The sequence below is a fragment of the Anomalospiza imberbis genome, chromosome 4 (assembly GCF_031753505.1).
Source record: "Anomalospiza imberbis isolate Cuckoo-Finch-1a 21T00152 chromosome 4, ASM3175350v1, whole genome shotgun sequence".
Lineage (NCBI taxonomy): Eukaryota > Metazoa > Chordata > Aves > Passeriformes > Viduidae > Anomalospiza > Anomalospiza imberbis.
In genome coordinates this window covers 44,382,628-44,407,152 of record NC_089684.1, presented here as the reverse complement: position 1 = coordinate 44,407,152, position 24,525 = coordinate 44,382,628, and the positions used below count along the sequence as shown (strand labels likewise).

The window sequence follows — 24,525 nt, the reverse complement described above, 5'->3', positions numbered from 1 at the left end:
ACATTGAAGTTTTCCTTGGTGTAGTTGCCATGCAGTATTTTCTGCTCTGACTGCTCCAATTTGCAAGTGCCTTTGCATAAGTGTCATGGATAAGGTTGTATGGGTTGCAGTGCATGGGACACATTCTCACTGCTTCCTGGTATTAACTAAAACCAGTGGACTTGAAATAAATAATGTTCAACTGCTCTAATTTTAGCATAAAATTAAGATAACTTGTTGGCCAGCATTATTGTTCTGAAGACCGTAACATTGTCCAAGAAACCAGCAGGACTCATGGGCAAGTTCTGCTGGAGAGTTTTCGCACAATATCCACCATACACTGTTTGTTGCTATGAAACAATCTAAGAAGATCAAATGGTGGATAAACATTGCATAACTCATCAAAGAGATCAAGTAAGGTGTAGAGATAGGGGTGGAAGTAATTGTGGCACTAGCAGAGACTTGGGGAGGGGTAGAGAGCTGAGGCTGGAAAACAGCATTGAAGCCACGTAGGTAGGAAGGAACAGACATCCTAGTTAAAACACTAGTGAAAATTCTTGTAGGAAGCTCCATGCCTGTTACTTTAGTCTGATCTCGTGGTATCTTAGAAGGATTTCTTCTTCTTTCCATGCAAAGGAATCAGAAAATATTTCTACCAAAAAATTCATGGAAAATATTTAAAAATTTGAATAATTTTTATTACTTTGTTCCATCTTGTTGCTTAGTTAGGAGCTTCTTCATCCTAAAAGAATGACTGCTGTTTTTTTAATGATGTTTTTTATAACATGAATATTCGACTGTGCCAGAGCATCCAGGCCGACAACACAGAGTTGTCTTTGCTTACCAAATCACCCTAGACTCGTGCTTCTTTCATGTGTTTATGCAGATTTATTAAGTCCATTCTTGTCATCCCTTAGCAGAAGAGATCAAACAGAAGATAAACCACTCATGCCTGCAGCAGCATTCCTGCGTTGGCCAACTGCCTATTCTTCTTTTTCCAGAGGCACATTACTCCATCCCACCCAGGAAAAGTGCTCTGGTAAAAAGTTTAACTTCGCTCTGTGCTCTCAGGGTCATCAGAGAGAGAACCTGGCAGGCTGGAAGAAGTAGGGGGATTTTCCAGCAAGCTGTTTGTTAAATGACCATGGAAAATGTCCGACCACTCAAAGGGAAGGAGGATGGAGTAATATCAGCTCTTTGGCTGATGAGTAAGAAAAAGCTTTGGCAGGTTTTTCAGCTTGGTGTTTGTTTGAGTTAGCAAGGAATTTCAAGTGATTTCAAGAGAAATGGATTCCCCCGCTGATTTCACTGGGTGCCAACTCTGACTTGGAGATAATGTTTACTAAATTGAGTTAAAAACTTCCCTGCTTTTCAATACAGGAAGGAGGAGAAAGATCCTGTTAAAAAGAACTGTAGAGACCATTTCAGAGCTCTTGTTTCTGGTGACCTTTTAATAATGCACAGCAGGACAGAAAGAAGCAGTGGTCAAGTTCCTTGGCTTCAGACAAATGAACCCTATTTTCTGAGACTGGGCTACTTCAGCCTGTGACATTCATGGCACGTAACATTTTGCAGGCTTACAGTGACAGTTCTACAAATGTGACAACGGGGTGTCAGCACCGAGAGGAAGGAGCCTTTTTCATGTCTTTGCATCCCAGATAAATCCCCTTGTGTTTTGAGTTTTGGCGTCTTCAGCTGATTACTCATGCAAAAGTGTGAGGGGAAATACTACAGAGCTAATTATAATCACTTTTAATTAGATCCTGCAGCAACCCCTGCAAGAAATTTTAAGTGAGCGATGCACACACTCTATGAGATTAGTGCTGCTTTGCAGCCAAAACTATAGAATCCTGGAATGGTTTGGGTTGGAGGGGACCTTAAAACTCATCTGGTTCCAAGCCCCTGCTGTGGGCAGGGACACGTGTCTCTGCAGCAGATAGGTATGGGCCCCAAACCATAAAGCACAAAGAAGTGTTGGAATAGATGGACCTGTAAGTGTTCTGCTGATATTTGGGAACTTGATGAGGCAGCTAACAAAGCAGGAATTTTTGATTAAACTCATGGTGATACCAGAGTGGGAACCATTTCAAATATCCACTCTGTATCCTGAATGTGAAATCGTTATTAGGAAACTGTTATATAAAAGGTCTTGCAAAATTACCTGCTTAAACAATGTGTCCATTCCGTGCCTCCTGTAGCATTAGCAACAGGAGTGAGTGGTCTTATTCCTGTGAGGCAGGTATTGGACAGGATGTATGGACATGTGGTTAGCTGTAAGTCTCCTATGTCTCTTCTTCCTGTGATTTCCTCTGTCACAAAGGAAGTGCTAAAAGAAGTAATTTTGTAACTGAATAACCAGATGATTTGTTGTTCTTAACAGGAAAATTCTCAAAATTAAAATGAGCCCTCATTTTGAAAGCCTTGAACTTGTGAATGGATCAATTGAGCCAAGTTTTCCAGGAAAGAAACTTGGACCTTTAAGCTCAGCACTCCCTCCGGAATGGCTGAAATGCAGGGCTGCGAGTGCTCTCTCTCAACTTCAAGGGTTGTTGTGCTTGTCAGTTTTCAGGCTCCCTGAGAAGGAAGCTCTCCTGGCTTCTTGTTTGTGGAGATCAAAGCATGGAGAAGTTTAAGAAACCCGAGCAGGGTTCTGGGTGAGTCAGTGGTGTTTTCTGAAATTCAAGTCAGATTCTTTAACCCTGGTCCCACTGGCAAATCAACCAAGAGGCAAGTTAATAACAGAAAGAAGTTAATTCCTTTCTTCTTTGGTTCTCAAAATGCCTTCAAAGAGGATTTTAGGATCTTTCTTTAGGATCCTCATTCTACAGACAGCAGCAAAAGTGTTCTTTCATTTTTTTTTTCTCCTCCTTTCCTTACCAGTGCTCATTTTGGGGCTTGTCTTGTGCTGCCTTAATATGTAGACGGGATTCAGTTTCTTTTTGTAGAAATGCTAAATCTTTATTGTATAGGTCATATTTTAAAGGCTTATCAGAAGGCACTGTGTTAGATCTTATTGGTAGACAATACATTCACACTCAGTTTATTGGTTAGTAGATGGTATTTTGCATGTCTATCAAACTTCTGTATTTATAGTTAGTTTACATATTTTTTCTACTGATTTTCATGAGGCAGATCTTATTGTTTATATAGGTGCTAGTTGTTTTTCACCTAAGAATAAGTTGTTGTGTTAAGAAGCTTTCATATTAAGATTGTTTTTGCATGTGAACTTGCAAATTACTTAGCTACACTTAGAAGAAATGACAGGCTAGCCATAAATTTAACAGTGCAGGCCTGATTTTATGAGTCCTTCCTTTTATAATTTTTCTACCTGTCCACAACAGTCTTAGTTTAAAACAATTTAAAGAGGACAGTCTGTACGCGTTCAACCAATACCTTTCCACCAATAAGGAACCAATACAAGTGGATACAAGTGAAAAAAAAATCGATTTACTAACAAGAGGATCAGCAACAGGCAGAAAGTAACAGTAAGTGCTAGATACAGAATTGCTAAATCTCAGAACCCCGACTGAGAGAGAGACCTGAAGTGCCGGACAAGTGGCAACAAGTCCTCTTGAGAGCCTTCCCTCAAAATAGGCCAAAAATCGGATCAAAGAAATATGTTCAGCAAGGACACAGTTCAAGTATTCAGACTTGTGGACAGTATCCATTATAAACTACTAATTTTCTAACAAATCACAGTGTATTTTAAAGGTGTTTTCAATACTGCCTTAACAACTCCAAAAGAGAAAATATATTTGGTTTTTTTTTCTGAAACACCTCTAAACAAACATGTTCAGGACCGACCTGTGTCTTTTCCAGGAGCGTGTTGTGCTTCTTCATGTTTTCAGTAGTGATTTAGAGGGCCTTAAAGACAAGTGGTGAAAGCTAGGGATTGAGCTGGCCTGAGCAAGGATGTGACTTGTCCGCCCATCATTCCTGTGGAAGAGATTCATACCTCTCTGGTAGGATGTCCAGAGGCTTGGCAGGACGGGGTGGTGCAAACTGAGAGGGAATCTAATTAGTGCATACAAGTGTCTGGAGGATGGGTGTCAATAGGATGGGGCCAGACTCCTCTTTCCAAAGAAGGCCTTGGATAAAGGAGGAATGGGACACGGAGCAAGGAGTAGAATCTGGCATTGCTCCATCTTAGGGTCCTGGTGATCAACTGCCCCCTCTGGAGTGTATTCCTATCACAGCTCTGCACTGGCTCCCTGGCCTGTGCTCTTATGAGAAGGGGCAGGTTTTGTATGTCCCCTGCTGGAAGCAAGCTCTCCAGAGAAGGAATTGGCTTTCACTTAACATTTACATCTCCTTCTGCAACTTATCTTCAAGGGCACATCTGGAGTGTTCAGTACTGTAGTGTGTTTTAGTATGACCCATTGCTTGTCTGACACCTGTGCTACCTATAGAAGCCAGAAATGTACATTTTAAGAGGCAGTTAAAATAGCTTGCTTTGTTATAAATCACCCTCCCCTACCTGGTATTAATTTCCATGGAGCTGAAGAATTTAAAATTCTCCTGGTTTCTACAATGGCTGCACCCTGAATTCGGAATATTGCCCCTTCCAAACAGAGTCTTAATGACATCAACAGTAAGTTCTTTCCAATGTACTGAAATCCTTGAAACTTAAAAGAGATATAACTGCTGGATACTCTGCTGTGTTCTTTTTCTGTGTCTTTTAATTCTTTTTCTTCTACCTTGTGCCTTTGAATTGAACAGGATTCAGTTCTTCATTAGGTGTTCTTGGACTAGGAGCAGTATTACTTTGGCTTTCTTCCCAAACACAAGTTAATATAAGAGGGTGACAATCCAGCTTTCCAAAGGGAGAAAAAACTCAAAACAGATTAACCTGATGGGTTGGTTGTCAGGCTGTGATTACCTGTTCAGGTGTACTAGACTTATATGGTCCCAGGGAACTTGGCAGTACTGACTTCATTTTGACCAGGTATGAAAACACTGCCATGTTTCAGAATACATCTTCCTGTGGACACTGTCCTTGGATAACTCAGCGGGCAAAAACCTGGCTAAGTTTCCTGCACTGCACAATTAATGTGGTGGTCTGAATCTTATTTCTAGAATTTATTTCCATGCTTGTTTCTATCACTCAGTACCATTCTTTAAATCAATGTTTTAAAATGTTTTCAGACTTATTTCCCAAAAGTCTTAGCAAAAAGGTAGCAGGAAAAAGTGAGTGTTGTGAAGAGTTAATTACAGAAGGAAAATCTCTTCTGAGGCTTAACTGGAGGCTAATAATGAGTTTCCATTGCCTGGAGGTGCATTGGATTGAGAAGGAAATGGGAAAGGCACTGGAGTGGGGTTAAACTGGTTTGTTTTTTCCATGCTGGAGATGGCAGATGAATAAGTCCATTCCTCTTTGTTCTTGTCCATCGCAGGTGAGAGCATCTCCCCATGTGCCTGGTCCCCTTCCTTCCTAAGCATTTGGGAGCAGAGGCTGTGAGCCTCTTTGTGCAGCTCAGCAGGCTCTGGGGCAAAGCAGGGTGCTGGCAAGTGCTGCGCAGGAGTAGCCAAACAGCGCAGCCGACGCCGGCGTTACCACAGCTACGCCTGCTGCAGGACTTCAAAGGGAAAGCAAAAAACAGTGCTTCAGCCATACGTGACCTGAGCTGATTCATGCTGCGAGTTAATGCCTTTCCAGAGACTTGCAGTGTCTGAGATGGAGGGGAAAAGGGATTTCCTTGGGAACGGCTTTTGGCTTTGGTATTTTATCTCATATGCTTGCCTTGAAAATGGAAGCACGTGCTCGGTTTGCTTGTAACTGATGAGTAAGGAATGTGATATGTTTAGTTACAGCTGGAAGTAAGGTGTACTCTGTGCTCCAAGAGAGTTGGCTGTGGAGATTTAATATAATTAGAAAATTTTACCCATCTTAGTGTCTGAGATAAGGATTTTGTGGAGGCATATATTGCATTTTGAATGAGTAGTCAAGCCTTTGCTTTTGGGTTCAGAACCAGGATGAGGGCAAGTGTAGGTGCAATGAATAGTAACCCAAGTGAAGAAGTGAACAAGGGAAGAACACTGAAGTCCATTGCTGAACTACAGGTCTCCAATGTCTTCAGTGCTTCTGTACATCAAGAAAATGTACATCCTAGCTCCCAATGCCAGCTCTTTCTTTTTGGTGGCAGGTTATCTGGCCTTCATCTGGAACTGGATGCAGCTTTCCCTTCTTGTTATTGCTTCTGCTTGTTGGCAAGCTTGGAGCTGAAACACGAGATGGTGGTTGTGCCGCGTCCTCACGGTTGTGCCGTGGGGTCCCACGTCAGCAGTGTGGGGAGGGCACGCAGCAGGACGTGGGGCTGGCTTGTGGAGGGACCATGTTTCCAGGAAAAACACATGAGGGCAGGGATGGGCTGAGGTGAGCGGGGTGAAGGGTCAGGTGCTTGGGTCAGCCCCAAGATGGGCAATCTGGCCCACAGACAGGCAGCCAACACATATTACTTACAGCGTCACTGGGTGAAGAGCTCGCCTTTCACCTGTGGCATCTGCAGAGCAAATTGAAGCAGTGGGATATTGCAGTTTGTCCTGGACCTCATGCCCTCTGTGCCGGTAGCAGAAAAGTTGGGTGTTCATAGGGTGTCCCCCACTTCGGGGTGGCAGGAATTGCTGTCTTGCTTGGCTTTCAGAGACTTTAATGGAGACGCTCCCACAGCCTGTCAGGCAAATGAAGCAAAATGTCACGGGGGGGAAACTATTTTGATCCCTTTCACTGGGGGGGCAGAGGGGCGGGAAGAAGTAGGTTATAGTAAATGTCATACAGGCCTGGAGCTGGAGTGTCCGTTCAAGTGGGACAGCGTTTGCTGGGCTCTTCCTCTCGGAACTGGAGAAAATGTGGAAGGCAAGCTGCTGCGAGCCCTTGGTTCTCCTGCTCAAGGAACCCATGGGACAGCTGGATCTCTGGAGGGACTGGAGGTAGGTCTGGGCAGCCTGGTTTGGGATGGGACACTGAGAGGCAGAATTGATCAGGAGGGGATACAATGATCTCCAGTCTGAAATCATAGCTCCTCCTTTTCTCTCTATGCCAGACTTGGTATTTCATCAAGTTTTTCCTGTTGATACGGGTCATGACCCATATAAGACTCTTCTCAGGTGCAAGGTCTTTTGCACCAGCTCCATTATTGTAACTGGAGAGCTTTCTGGAGAATTTAGGAGCTGGAGAGTCCTCAGAAAGCCAGCTCTGGGGTTTTCACAATCCTGTGCCTTGCAACAAGTCTGAAATAATTCATATATCCAGTGGAAACCTGTTATCACTTTGCCGTGTGTTCCTGCTTGCTTAATTGCTGGTATGTGGATGAAGACTGAGTGATTTCATGAAAATTAATTTTTTTTATCCCACGTGCGATCTGTCTAGCCTGTGCTAGCATATACAGTTACTTCTCGGATAAAATCAGCCTTGTGGCTTGTTGTCAGCAGCAGATGCTCTTGTGGAGCCAACTTTTTAATCTGTTTAAATCATTCAGATAAGTGGTATAACATCTCCCTGGAACACTGGGATAGCAAGATAAACCACGTTCCGTGTCAGGAAGAGAAAGGTTGTGTGTCTCTCTGTATCTCTCAGAAGCTGTTGAATGTTCTTTTGCATTAATCTGCAGCCATAACGACCCAACTCTAACCTGCAGTTATTAATTGGGAGCAGAGCCAGCAAATGCTGCAGAGTTGGAGCTGATATACTGAGAACTGTGGAAAACAAAGCCAAGGAGAGGAGCAGCAAAGGCAATTGGTTTGTGATAACTGGCTGTACAAGGAACAATGAGGGACAGAGGGAGGCAGGGGATGTGTATAATGGGCTCTGTGTTTCTCAGAAAGACCTAGTTGGGAAGACGGGGCATAAATAAATCTTTGAGTAATTTCTTTTCCATACTGAAAAGCCTCATAAACGTGTTGCCGCAAACCATTTGCATGCTGAAGATGTGCAATTTGATAAGGTATGATAGATTGTGCTCTAAGTGTGACAATAGTAAGGGCATGTCTAAACACAATATTTTCCTTTTCCCGTGGAAAATGTTTGCAGTGGGGCAGGGGAACCAAAGTGCTGGGATATATTGCTTATGCCACAGTAAGGGAAAAGACAGGAATGACATCCTACGGGAGAGCTTTGGAGAGTTGATCTGGGTGCTACAGCTTTCCCCAAGAATCACAAGGCAGGGACTGCTTGTCATCTGCAGGGGTTGCTGCCCGGCTCAGGGTCTTTTCCCTGTCCCCAGCTGCATCTTCCACCTGCTCCCGACCTCCAGCACAGCTATGAGGGCAGGGATGGCCAGGGTCCCTCCAGGAGACCCTGCCTTGGGACTTCCCTGACACCTGTGCTGGAAAACAAGAGCAGCTGTGGGAGCGCTCAGGGCTGCGGAGCAGGTGAGAGGGTGGGGAGCACAGCGCTGGCTCGCTGCCAATGCCATCACTTCTTGCCATTCTTCCTCCTTTTATTTTCTTTCCCCACCCCAAAGCATGGGAATGTAGTAATTGCATTTTGACCCAGTTTCCAAAATCACTGTAGCATAGACTTTGGCGGGGGGGGGGGGCTGGGGGAACCACTTAGGAATGAAAACCAGCCATTAGCTAGTACCGGAGGGGCAGGAGCAGCAGCAGACTGTTACAAGTATGCACTAACAGCCTTGTAGAACAACTGTTATCCTGCATGCTTTTATGGGGGAAAAAAAAGGTAATTGCATTTACATTTTTTTGATATTTGATCCCTGGTACACGAACCTTTTGAGCCTGAGTTCAGGTTGCTTTCAGCTGAAGCCTCTAAGCATAGAGACTTGTGTCAAGTGCCTGGATTTTCAAAACTTGGCTGGAGGTTTCATGGCAGCCTTTCTTGTGGTTATTTCTGGTGCCTCTGGCTGCCAACTGGAATGCAGGGCTGTAGATCTGTGGGGAAGTGTAAAGGGATGGGTGTGAGTGCCTGTATGGAGAAGGAGCCCTTAATAGCAGGAGGCTTGGGTTAAGATGGGGTTTTGAAATGCGCAGAGACTTGGGGAGCAGATGTAGGTATGAAATCCAAACCAATTTCCTCATTCCGGCTATTAATACGAGACGGAAAAAAGGTCCTTTGAAGTAATTTCAAGCAGCAATTAATATCCCTTGGAATCTCCCCAGCAACTCTTTGAGGAGTCTTGGAATTTAACCTCACAAAGTATGATCGGTGGGAAAGGAGAAAGAAAAGCCCAGAAGACATTGTCTCGAGGGATGGGAATACAGTGTCCCTCAGCTTCTGCTTAGTATCCTCACTGCCTCTGTCCCTATCATGGGTAGGGCACCTGGAATAGTTACACATTAGGCCTAGGGATACCGCCAGTGCTTGAACATGGGTTATGCTGCCTCTGCTGCAGGAGAGAAACAAAGGATGTCCGTGTCCCAGGCTGCGTTTTCCACCACAAGCAAGGCTGTACATGAAGACATCATGCCCTGGAGAGCAGCTCTTGCCTGCTCCACTGATGAGCTTGGTAAGAGAATGCTCTGGCCTCAGAGGATGAGCTGGTAGGAACCGTGAAGATGGATGGGAGCTTTGAGGTGGGACCAAGTGTGTGGGGGAAAACATAGCCAAAAGTTCAAGGCTTTGAGAAATGGAGATAGTCCTCATGTGCTTGTATTAATCAAATGATATGTGAGATTCTCCAAAGGCAATATTTTATTCTGGAGTTGTACAAGCATAAAATGAAAGCCTGCCCTTTGACAGCACTTGTATTTTGTTAAAACGCTCCACCAGAACATGCTGTCCCAAATATCTGTGGATACTCTGTCATGCCTGAACCCTAAAGCACACAGAGTGGGATGTTGTCTCAGGACAGTCATCTCCTGTTGCTACACAAATGTTGAGGTGAAGCCTGAGTTTATTAGTTTTCAAGGCAGAAGATATTGTTTCTGGACATTTTTATTTCATACAGTGTCTTAATTTCTATTAGTCTTAAGCTGATATGCCTTGGATTTATTTTGCTTGCTGGAAGGCCGGAGAAGCTGAGGCCAGTTGGACATTTCATCTCTTCTATGTGACAGTTTGGTCCTCATGGCTGTTCTTGCAGGTCAGTGCTCCTGAGGTTCCACTGCCTGCCCTTCCCAGTGCTGCCAGAGCACCAGCCATTCCTTGGTCTTCAACCCCTGCTCACCAAATTGCCTCCTTCCTGTGGAGAGGAGCTTGCATGTGGGTTGTTGGCTGCAGCCTTTGCTAGGGACTGATGCTGGAGGTAACCACAAGAGTATTTAAATAGGTGGTTTCAGCAACAGGTCTTGTGGGCAGGTTTCTCATCTAAACTTCCTGGTGCTGCCTCACATAAAATGCACAGCTTAGTGATTGCTGAAAGTGGGGAGCAACTGTAAATATCATGGAATCGCGGAGTGGTTTGGGTTGGAAGGGTCCTTAAAAGGCACCTCATGCTAACCCCCAGCCATGGGCAGGGACACCTTCCACTAAACCAGCTTGCTGGATATGTGGCAGGCAAGGTTTTCATACCTACGGGGTATCTGTCCAAAGGTTTTCCAGTGGAGTGTGTCGCTTCTGGAAGGTTTCAGCTCAGCTTGCTTCTCCCTTTCTTTAGGAAGAATCCCATAGATCTGAGGCTACATGCAGGGGGTATTCCTCATCTGCCTGCATTTGCAGGAGCTTCTGCAGCAGAAGGCTGCAGAGCTGGAAAGACCTTTGAAAGAGCAGCCAGCTCTCAGGGGTGCTTTTCTCTTATTTTTTGGCCTTGTTTTGGCTTGGACAACACATTTCTCCAGTTTCACTTTCAGTCAGATTTTTTTTTCCTAGAACGCTTTGCTCTTCAAACAGCCCTAAAGTGGCAAAACTCTTTTGGAGTTACATATGCTCTCAGGGAACTGTTGTTTGCTCTAAACTAGACTGTTTCTGCTGGAGTTACCTAACAAATAATTTAAAAGTCATTAAGTTCTCAAAGCTTTATTTATAGAGTACAAATTTCTGGCTAAATGTGACCTGCCAATGTTTGGTTTTCAATATTTTGTTTAGGAAATGTTGATATAAAAGATGAGAGACAGAACAAGAGATGTGAAAATCCAAAGCCATGAATGATGCTGCTGTTTAATTATTTGAAAAGAAAAGAAAACATTTCTGATGACCCAGCATAGACAATGGGATAATAAACTGAAGCCCTAGGTGAAGGAAAAAAAACCCAAACTAACAAATGAAGCCAACCTTTGTTGTGTGGCATCACAAATTGTGTCCTCGTTAGAAATTATCAGGAGTTGAGAAATGAAATGACAGATGAGAAAATAAGATGCATTGTAAGTACCAGGCGCTCCTGGGTAGCCTTTTTCTCTGTATCAAAAGAGGGCCTGCAGAGGGAAGACATGAAAAGTTAACCAGTGGAAACACGTTTTTCACTGGGAATAAAGTCTGTATTATCACAACAGGAAAATGGTTAAATACAAAGAGCTGAGATGAACTGAGAAAAAGAAGAAACACTGGAATGAGTATGTGTTGTTTAAATTGGCAAAGTGAGGGGGAAATAGTGTTCCAAGAACAATAACCTAAATGGCACTGTAAATCAATCGATGGTAGGTTGTCTGGAGCTGAGCAATATAGATGTCCATGGATTTACTGTGTAGTTTCCTGTGATGGTAGTTTGATAGCTTTTTTCCCCAAGTATCCATTGTCCGACATCATCTGAGAAGGGTGCTCAGGTGTGTATATGGTTGGATGAGGTAGAGAAATTGGTGATTTATCTATGTTACTAATGGTGTATTTCAGATTTCCTGCAGTTGGCATTTAGCGTATCCAAAGCCCTGTGGAGGTGTCCCAGATGGCATTTTTTAGCATCAAGAAAAGATGTAGTCTTGAATTAAGAGGACCACAGTGACCTGCCATTCAAGTTACTCTTTTCTTCAGGATATTGGATGCTCAAGACCAGATGCTCTGTGTTGTAGAGGCAAGGATTCAATTTTAGAGAAGCAGGCAGGAAGTAGTGTACATCAGGGAAAGCATTTCTAATCCTGATGCCTGTCACCATCTGCTTGTGGGAAGTTATCTTCAACCAGAGGGTAAGAGGCCTGGCTGGGGGGCTGCTGTGTTTTGACAGTAGAAATCCAAGTAAGTTGTAATTTTTGTCTGTACTAGTCATGTTGTTGGACTTGGCCTTCCACTGAGAGTGAGTGAGATTCCTCCTCGTCCTTCCAGTCAGTGATAAAATATTAGAAGCCTTCCTAAGCTGGTGCTCAGGAGGTGAGGAGGATCTTGACAAAAATGCTGGTTGTTGCGCTGTAAGGATTCGGTGCTCAGAAGAATCGGTCTGGGTCACAGTAGAGGTGCTCTGCAAAAGGGCTGAAGGGCTTCTTGGCCCATCTCTCTGAGCTTTCTTTGTGGCTTTTTTTTTTTTTTTTGGCACAGGATGCCAATAGCTGAGGAATGAGGAAGAGAAAGAAACTCATCAAAATGACAGCTGGGGACAAACTGGGAAAAGAAGAAATCCTTCTGATGTAAATACTGCTCGTCCCATTTGCAGCTCATCCATATCACCCCTATCAGGTCTGTACCCCATTCTTATGTGGATACAATGAGCCTTGTGCTCCAGGGGTTTGACTTCAGCCTTGGATTTCCCTCCTACCCTGAGAAGTGAAAGGATTTGTGTACCTTCTGACCTGCTTTCTGTCTGAACTCGCTCTGAAGCAGAGAGCAAGTGATGTGTTTGAGAGCACAGAAGTGCTTCAGTCAGCTGGTGCTTCCTTAGCCCTCTCTTCCAGAGAGGGGGAGGAGTATTTGTTGTCCCAGTGTCCCAACAGTTGGAGGTGGCGGAAGTGTGTGTTTCGGCATCCTACACTCCGGTGGGTATTGTGGGTGTAGGAACAAACACACTTGCTTTATTTTAACTAAGCCCTGTGTTGTTGCCTCTGACCAAAGGCTGGTTTGGCGTCGTTCCCTGTAGCACAGAGCAGGACACAACTTGAGGCGAATGAAATCTGCTTTCTCCCTGGGGCTGGGTGTTGAGCTGCCCCAATGCTCACTGCTGAGGGGACACTGGCAGCTCACCCCCTCGAGGGGGGCTGTGCCTGGGGCTGCCTGCGGACCTGGGGGCATTGGGGGGGACGAGAAGCAGAGGTGCTTCCCAGCAGAGGGCCCTCGAGCAGCACTGCCAGCTCCTGGCCTGCTCTCTCCTGGCCCCAGCAGCTCGGGGGCTCCTGGCAGAGAGGGATGCACAAAGTATGGCAGTTTGGAATGCTCTTGGAGGAGTCGCTCTTGCTGGAAAGATAAGGGGAGTTTCTGCAAGGAGATATAAGCATTTTAGAGAATGCAGTCCTGGAAGTTGGTAGGAGACTGGCAAAGCTTGCTCACAGGTCTGCAAAGCTCAAACCTGTGTTGCTTTCCAGAGGAGTGGAACACAACTTGTGTTTTCTAAGCCCTTGAGGCGAACATGCCATGCTTTCAGTAGCTAGCAGAAGCATTGGAAGGTACCAGAAGCAATAGCCCCAGCTGATGAAATCCTCATGGCTCTTCCTGTGCCCCACTGAAGGAAGTGCTGTGACCTAAGTGGCTCTCCAAGTGTTCCAGGATGGCTCATTGCTCTCAAGCAGACATGGTGCATTATTCATGAGAGGCACATCAAGCACTTCACAAAAACCCCCTTAAACCTCCGGTGTTCTGCTCTGTCTTACCGCAGCTTAATGTTTTTCAGCACCTCCTGTTTTTGCCTCTTCTAAATGACCGAGCCAGGGCAGGGAAGTCAGTGGGAATTTGGCATTTTTTCTTCCAAGGGCCCTGCAGCGGTTTCAGAGGGAATGGGCAGGCAGGGCTGAGCAGGTACTCTTACAGAGCCAGCACCCCACTGCATGTTGCTTTCACTGCTAACTGAAAACTTTCCAAAAGCAATGGGTTTGCTCACCTTACCCCTTGACTAATCAGCTATCAGGGAGTGCTTGATAAGATGCCATGTTCTGTCTAGATTTCTTGGGAAGTGGATGGAAAGACAAGTCCTGATTCTTGGTGACTTGAATACAAATATGAGAGCTACAGAGTTGCTTTTTGTGGTTCCCTTGGAAATCAGTGCTATTGTACTAATTCAGCTGTAATTCTAAGGAATGCACTGCAGGAATTTGTTGAGTTCAGCAGCTAAAACGCTGCAGTACCCATATCTTTGTAAAACAGACCAAAAAACCCCTGAAACCTCAAGGTCACAAGGAATAGCTGTGATCAAGGATTGAGTCCTGAAAACGTGGGTGAGGGATTTTGTTGGTGTACAAATGATTTGCTGCGTGCACAGGTGTGTTCAGGGTGAGCTGCTTTTGTCATGATGACTTGGCACTGACGTTTGTCAGCCAAGGAAAAGATACTGAAAGCCTCTGTGATAAGTACAGCTGCGGTCTCTCTGCACCTAGATCCTTCCATTGCAATCTTTATCCTCTGAAACTTCCTGACTTAGGTAGAATTACTTCTGACTTAATCCAACGCAAATATTTTATTACTGAGTAGTGTGCACAAACCCCTGGAAGTGCAGGAGCTGCCAGTTTTCATCTCATTCAGCATCGCCTCTGACTGACAATGCTGTGGTCAGCACGAGCAGCTTCCGAGGAATCTACCAGAAATGCTGCAAGATATATTTATGGAATAACCTGCCCACAGGGAAAGTTTAACCCTAGCAGTTCCACCGAGCATACACATGTATGTGTTCTCTAATCTTTACCATCAGAACTTTGCCTGTTCTTGTTACCCATACACGTCAGACACTGTCATTGACAGTGATACCTTGCGCGACCTCGCTGGAAAACGTGTTCCTGAGTTAGCTGAGTGAGGAAAATGCATGTGTGCCAGATGAGAAGGCAGACCAGTAATTCTTATAAAGTGGCAGGCATTTTGGTGAAGGTGGGGTTCTGTCCCATGCCCTCTTGAGGCATTGCCTTGGCTGGGATGCTGGTGAAGGCTGTCGGCACAGCTTTTCCTCACCAAAGCTTTGTGAGTGGGACTGAAGCCAGCAGGCTCGAAAGACAGGTTCAAACAGTCAGCCAAAATCTTCCCAAATCCAGCTGCTTCTCTGTGGCCTGTACAGTGAGGGGAAAACTAGCGGGCTGTTGTGCTGAGTGATGAGCTCCTCTCTCTCCAGTTATTAAATCAAGCAGAGGGAAATACTGCAAATGGCTGGGGAGGTTTTGCAAGGGAACGTGCCATCCGAGGTGTGTCAGCAGTGCCAGAAGGTATGCAGATACATGCGCCGGACAAGTCCGCTCTAGCCAGCGGGTTTTATTTTGTCAGTCACAATGACAGACAGGATTATTAGTGCCCTTTACTTGGGTGTTTCTCTGCACAGAGAGCGTAATCATTTTTAAACTTGGTCGAGACAACTGCCCTGGCTCTTGATTTAAGGACTTCTGGAAATGGCTCTGGTAGTGTTTTATAGATGGTTAAACACAGCAATGTGATATTTAAAGACTGACTTGGAATCATGTATCCTGATAACAAAACTTTTTTTTTTAGCCAGAAAATTCAATGCACAGGTTTAAAATGACAGTATTTGAAGTTACAGTGAATTGTGAGGAACTGAAATTGGTACAGTTATTTAGGTTTGTTTCTGGAACAGCGAGCTAAGAGCTGGCTGCTGAGAAGCATCCATGAGGTACTTTCATTGAGGGATCACAATGCTTGGGGGGATCCCAAAACCCCCATGAGTTATCTAAGTGGCAAAAAACAATAGCAATTTTCTCAAGTAACTAACGTGTCTTTTCTTCAGGAGCTCCCTAATTTATTTAAAAATTAAGTGAAGTGAAGGTACAGACTAACTAATCCTTAAATCATTAAGGATTTAGGGCCTGGAGACAGCAGTCCTTGCTTTGGAGCCTTTGGAAGAGGGAAGATGTACAGTTATTTGGGTTAGGACTTGAGCACACAAAGCTTCTCAACTGATGTGGTGCTCTGCTTTTGTCAACACAGAGACTGTCATTAATTGAAATGAAATACAGTTGTAAGTGATTGGGAGGCACCACTGTGCCCACTGGAAACTCACTGGCTGTTGAAAACCAGGTTCTTAAAAAACTGGATTTATTAAAGGGAACAGAGGAGCCCAAGCCCTGACCCATTCATGTGCAGACTGAGATCTTCCAGGAAAACATGAAACAGCATGAGGGGACAGTGACTTAAAGCCAATTGTCTCTTCTCAGTGTCTGGGGACAGCACAGGGGTGGCAGCAGCAGAAAGGAGAGGAGGAATTTGGCAGGGAGATCCTTCTGCAGTGCTCTCGCTCTGCTCTGCAAGTGCTGTGGTTTCTGTTGCTGCTGCTTTTTCTGCCTGGCCAAAGGATTGCATATTATTCCCTAGTACAGAGTTTGGATGGGTGACAAAGGTGGAGCTTGGTAGCTGAGGAGCAGCTGAAGGGGCAGTTGCTGTCTGGTAATCATAAACCTTGCTGAAGAAGGGGAGTTTTCCCCCTGTGGAGCTACAGTAGCCTCCTTTGTTCCCCTGAGAGTCCGTGTACTTCCCGTGATGGATTGCTGTTCTGCCATGTTCCTTGTGAGCCTTCTGCAGAGCTCCGTGGTTTAAAAATATTTTATGGATCTCGTCACCTTGGCCTGGACAGTCAAGCTGAGTGCAGGGGCTACAGCTGACTGAACAAGATGTGGGATATTGGCACTGCTTCTCTTGTCCAACAGCAGTCTGGAGGGAACCTGTGGAAGGGCAATTAGTGTCCTTGGAAGTGTCTGTGTAGGAGAGACAGGAGGAAGTAGGACTGGGCTGGCAAGCAAGGTGAGCCTTGCCATGCTCGAAGTTAAGGAGAATCAACACGTAAGGTACTATTTCCTTGGAAAATTTTAATGAACGGACTAAATTATGGTTTCTGTATTTTTCCTGGGTTTGTTGTTGTTGGGTTTTTAATGGTTTTGAGGTTTTTGTTTGGTCGGATTCTGTTTGTTTGGGTTTTTTCCAGTGCTACGTGCTTTTGGCCCAGAAGCGCCCAGGGTCGTCCGTTTCCAGAGGCAGGGAGCCAGCCGTGGGAGTGCGACAGGCTGCCAGCAGCCGTGGGCAGCCCGCGGCAGTATCCCGGCGGTGCCACCCGCTCCGCTTCCAGGGAACGCATCCCCCTGCTCCTGAGGCACAGGGTGGCCACAGCCAGGCCCACTCGCAGCAGCGGGGAAGGGGTCCCGCGGCTGCCCCTGCCCTCCGCTCCCAGCCATGGAAGTCCGCACCTGCCCTGACGCGGCTCGGAGCTCGGGGCGGGGAACCGCAGCCGCGGCCCTCAGACTCCTCCTCCGGGCTCCCCGCCCCGGGCCCCGTGACGCCGAGCGGCGGCCGGGGATGGGATGGGACGGGACGGGCCGGGATGGGAGCGGGTGAGGGGACGGCCGAGCCCGCTGGCGGCTTTAAATGCGGGCCCGGGCCGGCGCCGCCAGCACAGCCGCGCCGCTCGCTCGGGCTGCCGCGGGCGCTCACCGACACGGACACGCGCACGGAGGGGCAGGTGTAGGGTCCCCGCCATGCCCCACTGAGCCCGCCCGCCGCCCGTCCGCAGCGTCCTCCCGCCGCCCCAGCTGCCCCGCAGCCCCCGCCCGCCGCCAAGCTGGAGGAGCGCCGCAAGCCCGAGCCCCGGAGGTGAGTGAGCAGAAACGGGGGTGGAAACGACGGGCTACATTTCTCCCTCCTCGGTGTCTTTTCCGGTGCCCAGCTCTGCTGGAGCCAACTTTTAAAACGCTTCATGGTGTTTGAAAACTTTTTTTACCGTTTCAGTTCATCTTCAATGAGTTGTTAGCAGCCGCTGAATAGGCAGCCTCGTCTTTCCCAGGTTTCCAGTTTTCCACCTGGTATATGGTCGCATGGAGTGTTTTATTATCCAAGACCAGCTCTTCGCTGTTTGTTTGCCCTTTCTGTGCTTCCTGTGAAGCGCTGCCATCCAGAGCGAGAGCACACGAGGAAACGAGGATTTAACCATCTTTAGACTTGTTTCTTTTTTCTTTACAACGTTAGTTACTAACGGATTTTTCTTCTGTTCGGAGCGCATCCCTTTAGCCCTCGTGTTCAGGAGGAGCACTCGGATGTGCAGCGAGCTCCCATGACATGATGGAAAAAGGCACCGGGCTCTCCCAGGAGAGCAGGGCTTGGGGTGCGTGGCGGCAGCTCCGTGGAGTCGTTCCGCAAAGCTGCTCCTCTTAGTAAAGTTGGGTGCGTAAGGAGCAAGGTCGGGCCCTGGGGCAGATCCGAGCAGTAGCAGCTCCTTCGGAGAGCTGCTCCACGTACTGTATATAGGTACTTGCTCCTTTTTGTGTCAGAGAGGTGCACTTACTGTGCATCTGAACTTGACTTTGTATGCGCTCCCAGCTGCTTAGGGATTTTGTTCTGTTGTTCCTATAATGTACATACCTTCTGTTTAAAAAAACCCTAACCAACCACCCAACCAACAAAAAAAAAAAACCAACAACAACAACAAAAAAAAAAACCAAAAAAACACACCCAAAAACTTCACTAGTTGGATTTAACAAAAAGTGCAGAGTTGTATATATTATATGTGGGACAGAGTATGTTGCTAAGTGCTGGTGTGATAGGCTGCAGGAATACACCTAGTTCTTATTCTGGTTGAGATCAGTAGGAAATTGTGCAGAGGCCCCATACCAAAGCAACCTTCAGGCTCCCAAACCCCAGCAACTATTGAATGAGAGACTTCATTTTGTTCTCACAATTTCCAGTCCTGTGCCAAGTAATTAAACGGGACTGTTTGCATCTGTGCTTGCTCAGAGCATTGTACATAAGCTGATATGTCCTAGTCCTTTGCTGAACTGCCATTCCAGGCTCAAAGACTTTTTCTGATGACTCCTGAAAGAGTTAATTTTGCAAAGCCTGGTTTCAGCTGGTGATTTTAACTCTCATCAACTTCACCTGCTGCTGGGGGTCAGTGGGATTGGAAGGGCAAATGCTAGTGCAGTCTGCAGGGATTATTCTTCAGCTTCCTAGGAAGGAAACACAGACTTTCAAGTTCCAAAGGAAAATAGGAGGATTTGCTTGGAACTTACACCTCGCCTCTACTGAGTGTGAATTTCACATTTTTAAAAGCAGTTGCTGGGCTTCAGGGACCTCCATTCCCAAGATTTCAAGGGGCTGGCAACTGTACACTGCTGACCTCAGATGAGTGGGGAGCAAGGTTTGATGGTGGGGTGAGAAGGAATTATGGATTTTCTCTTTTCTTTCTCTTCTCTTTCTCTTCTCTTTCTCTTTCTCTTCTCTTCTCTTTCTCTTCTCTTTCTCTTTCTCTTCTCTTTCTCTTTCTCTTCTCTTTCTCTTCTCTCTCTCTTCTCTTTCTCTTCTCTCTCTCTTCTCTCTCTCTTCTCTCTCTCTTCTCTCCTCTCTTCTCTCTCTCTTCTCTCCCTCTTCTCTCCCTCTTCTCTCCCTCTTCTCTCTCTCTTCTCTCTCTCTTCTCTCTCTCTCTCTCTCTCTCTCTCTTCTCTCTCTCTCTTCTCTCTCTCTTCTCTCTCTCTCTCTTCTCTCTCTCTTCTCTCTCTCTTCTCTCTCTCTTCTCTCTCTCTTCTCTCTCTCTTCTCTCTCTCTTCTCTCTTCTCTTCTCTCTCTCTCTCTCTCTTCTCTCTCTCTCTCTCTCTCTTCTCTCTCTCTCTCTCTCTTCTCTCTCTCTTCTCTCTCTCTTCTCTCTCTCTCTCTCTTCCTTTTTTTCCAGCTATGGGGAGGAGAGATGAAGCTTTCATTTGTGTGCACAGGGCATTCCTGGCAAGGTAACACCCTGCACTTATCCAGTCTGCTCCCAGCAAGGTCTGGCAGGATTTTCTGCAGCTCAGAACTGTGCAGGTTTTTCCCTTAAACTTCCATGTTACAATTTTAAATCTTGAAACTTCTCTGTAGCCAGAAAACAACCTCATGTACTGGTGCTGTCTTGTGGTATCACTTGCAGCAGGTTTTTAAGAGGAGCTTTTAAAATGCAGTGGGTGTAGGGTAAATGCTTCGGTTACCGATGTCTTAAGCTGATAAGAAAAGGTTGAATTTATGCACAAAGTGCAGTTCAAAGAAAAACATCCCCGTGACAAGGAAAAATCTATAACTCTTTTTGTTTTCAGATCCACCTGCTTACAGAGAGGGTGGAGGAGCTAAGTGTGTCTCTGGCTGAAGGTTTTCTAATGCTGCCACCTTGGACAGCTGTAATTAATAAGCTGGAAGGGGGTTTTGGACAGGGTTGTGAAGGAAAATAGCTGCATGAGAGGCTAAAGAAAAAAACCTGTTCTTACTTTTCTGCCAGTAAGTGTGCGAACAGCTATTTGCAGTTGGAGGTGCTGCCTTGCCAGAAAGATGCAGTCATAAAGGGAAAGGTGTTGCTTTGAGAAAGGAAATGCTGGGGGAAATATGCTGTTTTGGGAGGTGGGTGCCCAAAAATGGGCCGTGTGGGTTCAGCAAGTGATGCTCCTGTGTGTGTACATGCCATCTGTTAGTGCAGATTTGCTAGTAAACCAAATTCTCTTCTTTAATTTAATTTTTTGGATTTTATGCCGTGATGTTGTTATACACGTCTGTATCAAAATAGCATGGCTTTTACTGGTCTGCACTCCAGTTCCTCCCCACGGGCTGGGAGAACCAGAGGGCTTGGAAGGAGGGTTTGAGGGTGCCTCGTTGGCAGCAGCGTTCACGGCACTGCGGCACCGCTGGGTCCCTTGGTGCTGGGTGAGATGCCTTCATGGCCCCACTGCGAGAGCATCCTTGTCACGCTCCAGTGATCCGCCTTGCAAGTATTTGCTGTGTGCATTAGGTTTAGAGTTTGAACTCTTGCTTTGAGCAAATTAAAAGGGTACTGATAACTCCTCGTTCCAAGTCAATTAGCTGCTTCCGGCTTCAAATCCACTTAGAAGGCTTAGAAGAGGGGGAGTGCTCTTTGAAAACCCAGTAATAGCAGTTTATGGTTAATATTGATAAAGGAGCAAGTGTCTGTGTCATTGTGGAAGGAAAGCTCCTCTTTTATGCTTCCTGAAAACATAACGACTTGGATGGGAAGGCAGAGGTCTTTCTCTAAACTCTGTTAAGAAAGCTGTACACTGTGCAGGTTGAAATGGAAATACAGCTATAAAATGGTCAAGGTTGCAGTGAATTCCCACAACCACTCAAAGCAAGGCTTCTGCCTCCCTGCCCTTGAACTTTGAGTCACTGTAGCATCTTGTTTCTTCTGAGTTTGCTCAGGTTTGTGCGCAGTTTGTGGCAGGAATGCTTTTTATTGCTGTTGGACAGTGTCAAAGACAATGACTGCACCCATAATTGGGTGATAAAAGAGTGTGTAGCATAAGTAAAAAGCTGCAGAGCTCTTGCTTTTCATTGGCTTAATTACATTAACTGAAGAGATAAAAATGTCTTTGAATTACTGTCACACAATTATGAGTCTTTCACATAGGAACGTATTTGAACTTGCCATAGGGACTGGCAGTGCGGTGAAGTTGCATGGAGATTTATGAGAAATTTGAAAATCAGAGAAAGCTACATCTCAGTTCTTGGCGTTCAGTTTGATTTGGAACAGTGGATTTCTGTCCAAATTCAATAGGCATGTGGATCCATGCTGTGGGAGTAAGGCTGAGCCTTCCGAGCACAGCAGCGGAGGTTGCAGACGGCCCTGGTTTTATCTCATTTTCTCACCAGAAAAACCAGAAGAGTTCATTCCATGTCACTAGTATCAGAATCCTTTGAGTCTGCGGCGCAAATGAACTTTCAGCTTCTGAATTCCAGAAACGTGTGGTCTTGGGAAAGTTCATTCTGCTGCCAAAGTAAAACAGAGATTGAGGGGGCATTTAAAATAGATTTATTTATTTATATACATAAATATGTATGGAGAGAGAGAATATGACTGATCTATATATATTTTCTACTCCTAAGGAAATTCTTTTTGTCGGGGGAGAGAATTTTGCAAGTGTTTCAAATCCTAGCTGTATTATATAACTACCTTTATAGGGGAACAGGATCATATTTCAGTTTTGCTAGCATATAATAAATACTTGCTAAGTACTCTGTATTAATTCTGTCTTGAAATAAGCTTTAATCTTCCTTTCGTAAGTATTGATCCATACTTCTGGCATCCCAAAGTGAGTTGAAGAACTTGGTGGTGGGAATTGTTCCATGACTTCTTTTAAAACTGAGGATTACTCAAATCACTTCATTCTGTTATTAATGATGATTATAAAAGCTATTTCATTATATTCAAATTATAGTTAGTAATATATTAATAATAAACGTATCTATAATCTATAAATAATACAGAGCTAGGGTACCTCTTCTTTTGATCTCTGCGAAGTGACTGCTGCTCATCCACGAAGTTGCTGATATTTGATGTGATTGTTCCTCAGGGGAGACTGAATTTTACTTTCTTTTGAAAGTTATTACAATGGGCTGGTATTATGCAAGAAGTCCTGGTGGGTTTGCATGTTCAACAAATTTTTGCCTTTTTTTCACATAGGAGTTATTCCTGTGGTGTGTTTTGTCTTTTTCTGCTACTTTTTCTGAGCAAAACATGCAAGCGCTTTGATTTTGATGACTGTGCAGATGTGTAATCTAATGACAAAGATGACGACTGAAGTCTTACATGCCAACTACTCATCTTTACTAAAATTTTTCAGTTTTCTCTATTTTGTACAGTAGGTGCAGAAAGAGAACTTGGGTCTCTCTTTCAATGGTGTGTGCAACTAGAAGATTATGGTGTTTTCCTCTTAAGGTTTTTTAATAAGTTTTTACTTCAATTTAATCACATCTTGAAGGTTTACTGAGCTCATTTCAACTCTTAACCTTGAACAGAAGGTTGCAAAAGGTAATTGCTTTTATTGTATCAGCGGCTGTATAACACTTTAGACACATTGTCAGCCCTTCAATGTAAGCGTAAAGGTCTTTTCATCAAGACTGCTAAATATGAGGTTGGTAAGAATGAAGCTGGGAAATAGTTGCTCAGTAGCTCAAGGAAAAGAGGCATTTGAGCACATCAAACCTGTCTGTTGCACTGGAATTGAAGTGTATTTCTTATTCACAGGAACTGGACCTGTACATTTTGCTGAAGTCTCAGAGTTAGCAAATGTGGTCATCTTGAAGCGGATGTTACCTAAATTCATATTAAATTTGTCTAGTCTGAGCTCACTTCCCTGGCTGACACTTTGTGCATTCAGCAGACACAGAGCACGGCTCAAGACCAGCAGCCCTGCTCAAAAGAGCTGCCTGTGTGTTCTTCTGGGCAGGAACAATCATCCCCAGGGGAAAATAGATGGGGCTTTGTTCTCTTGTGTCCCTAGCAAAGCTCCGTTCCAGTGCCTCGATGGCACAGCAAGCCAGTGTGTGGTGCCGTGGGAGTGTTCCTCATCCATTGTTTGACATCTCATGATCTCTCAGGTGAGCAGTGATGGGGTTTGAGCAGTATTGTCCCAGTAGAAGTGTCAGTGTGGCGTTTCATGGGAGCAGTGCCGGACGTGTTTGTAGTGCTGATGATGGAGTCTCAGTGCGGCAACACCTCTATCAGTGCAGTGAGAAAGGTTGGAAATGTGGAGCTATTGCCTTAGTCCCACAGAATACTTAAGCGCAGGTGACTTCTGGCCTTGAGGCAATTTAACTCATTGGCCTTTAAGGCCATGCTGAAGTGCGTTGCTGGTGTGAGTCCTGCATGAGTAGTTCCACCGGCATGAACAGAAGAAATGTGTGCTGAGATAGGACAGTGTGTGGGGAGAATTCATCAAGTGGGGCCAGAGAGGTGCAGGGACAAAGTCTGGATTGCAGCCATGAGCTGCTTGCAGGGTGGGGTTGGAAATCAGCGAAAGACCAGTGCAAAGTCTTGAGTGCATCTTTGATAGGCGCTTGGAGGGTGGTGTTAGAGAGAGGCTGTAGAATGGAGTATTGATTTAGAGTTGAAATGAACTTAGAACCATCATTTGTCCACCTGCCTAGCTTGTCTTTTCAGTCCCAGTTCACCTGCTGGATGATATTCCATGAACTTTTGGAAAAGATACCTTGAATGGATATTGAAATGCTCTCCGTTTCAGAGTGCATTTGTGTCTCTGTTGTGTTATTGGCACATCACTGGAATGTGCATGGAAAGGAGGTTATTGTTGCCCAAGAGCAAGAACTGCTTCTACTGGAACTTGGTAGATGCAATGATTTCCTGTAACTCTGTGAGTGCTTCTCACACAGGATGAAAGAGTATGTTTCTCCCTTTTAATCAGTGGTGAATGATCAATTTCTATACCAATACCTTTAGAAGCAAAGGCTGGCTGTCTCCCATGACGTACAGCCCCTGTGTCATACAAGCTTGGAGAAGGCCTTCTGTGTCCATTAGGCTTTCCCGTGCCTGGGGAAGAGGTTTTGCACTGTGCCTGACGTGGCAGGTGCGTGGTTCCAGCCATGGCATTCTGGAGGGTTCTGGCTTGTACGAGGCACCTTGCTGATCTTTGGGTCTGCTGGGCTTTGTGTTGCCACCTCAGCAACGCTCTGAAGTTCAGCCTGAGAGCCTGCTAGCATGGAAGGAATGTGAGCAAGCCTGGGCTCGAGCGTGGGCTTAGGCCCATGCTTCGTCGGCAAGGCAAGCCCAGGCGCCCTTTCTTGGCTATTGTGGGCACGGAGCTCCAGCCAGGATGCTCTGAGTGCTCAGCTTCATGGCTTGCTCC

At 45.5% G+C, this 24,525-nt stretch overlaps 1 protein-coding gene across 2 annotated transcripts in view; it reads left to right on the top strand.

Moving 5' to 3' along the window:
* The window catches only part of SLC4A4 (solute carrier family 4 member 4), a 145,973-nt gene that overhangs the window by 11,799 nt on the left and 109,649 nt on the right, over positions 1–24,525 (top strand). Inside the window, exon 1 of one of the 2 annotated variants that reach the window (XM_068188168.1) lies at positions 17,252–17,512. The exons of the other annotated variant lie outside the window; for it this stretch is intronic. The gene's annotated coding sequence lies outside the window, so the exon portion shown is untranslated. Of the gene's footprint in view, positions 1–17,251; positions 17,513–24,525 lie in introns of those variants that run through there. 2 annotated transcript variants of the gene reach the window in all.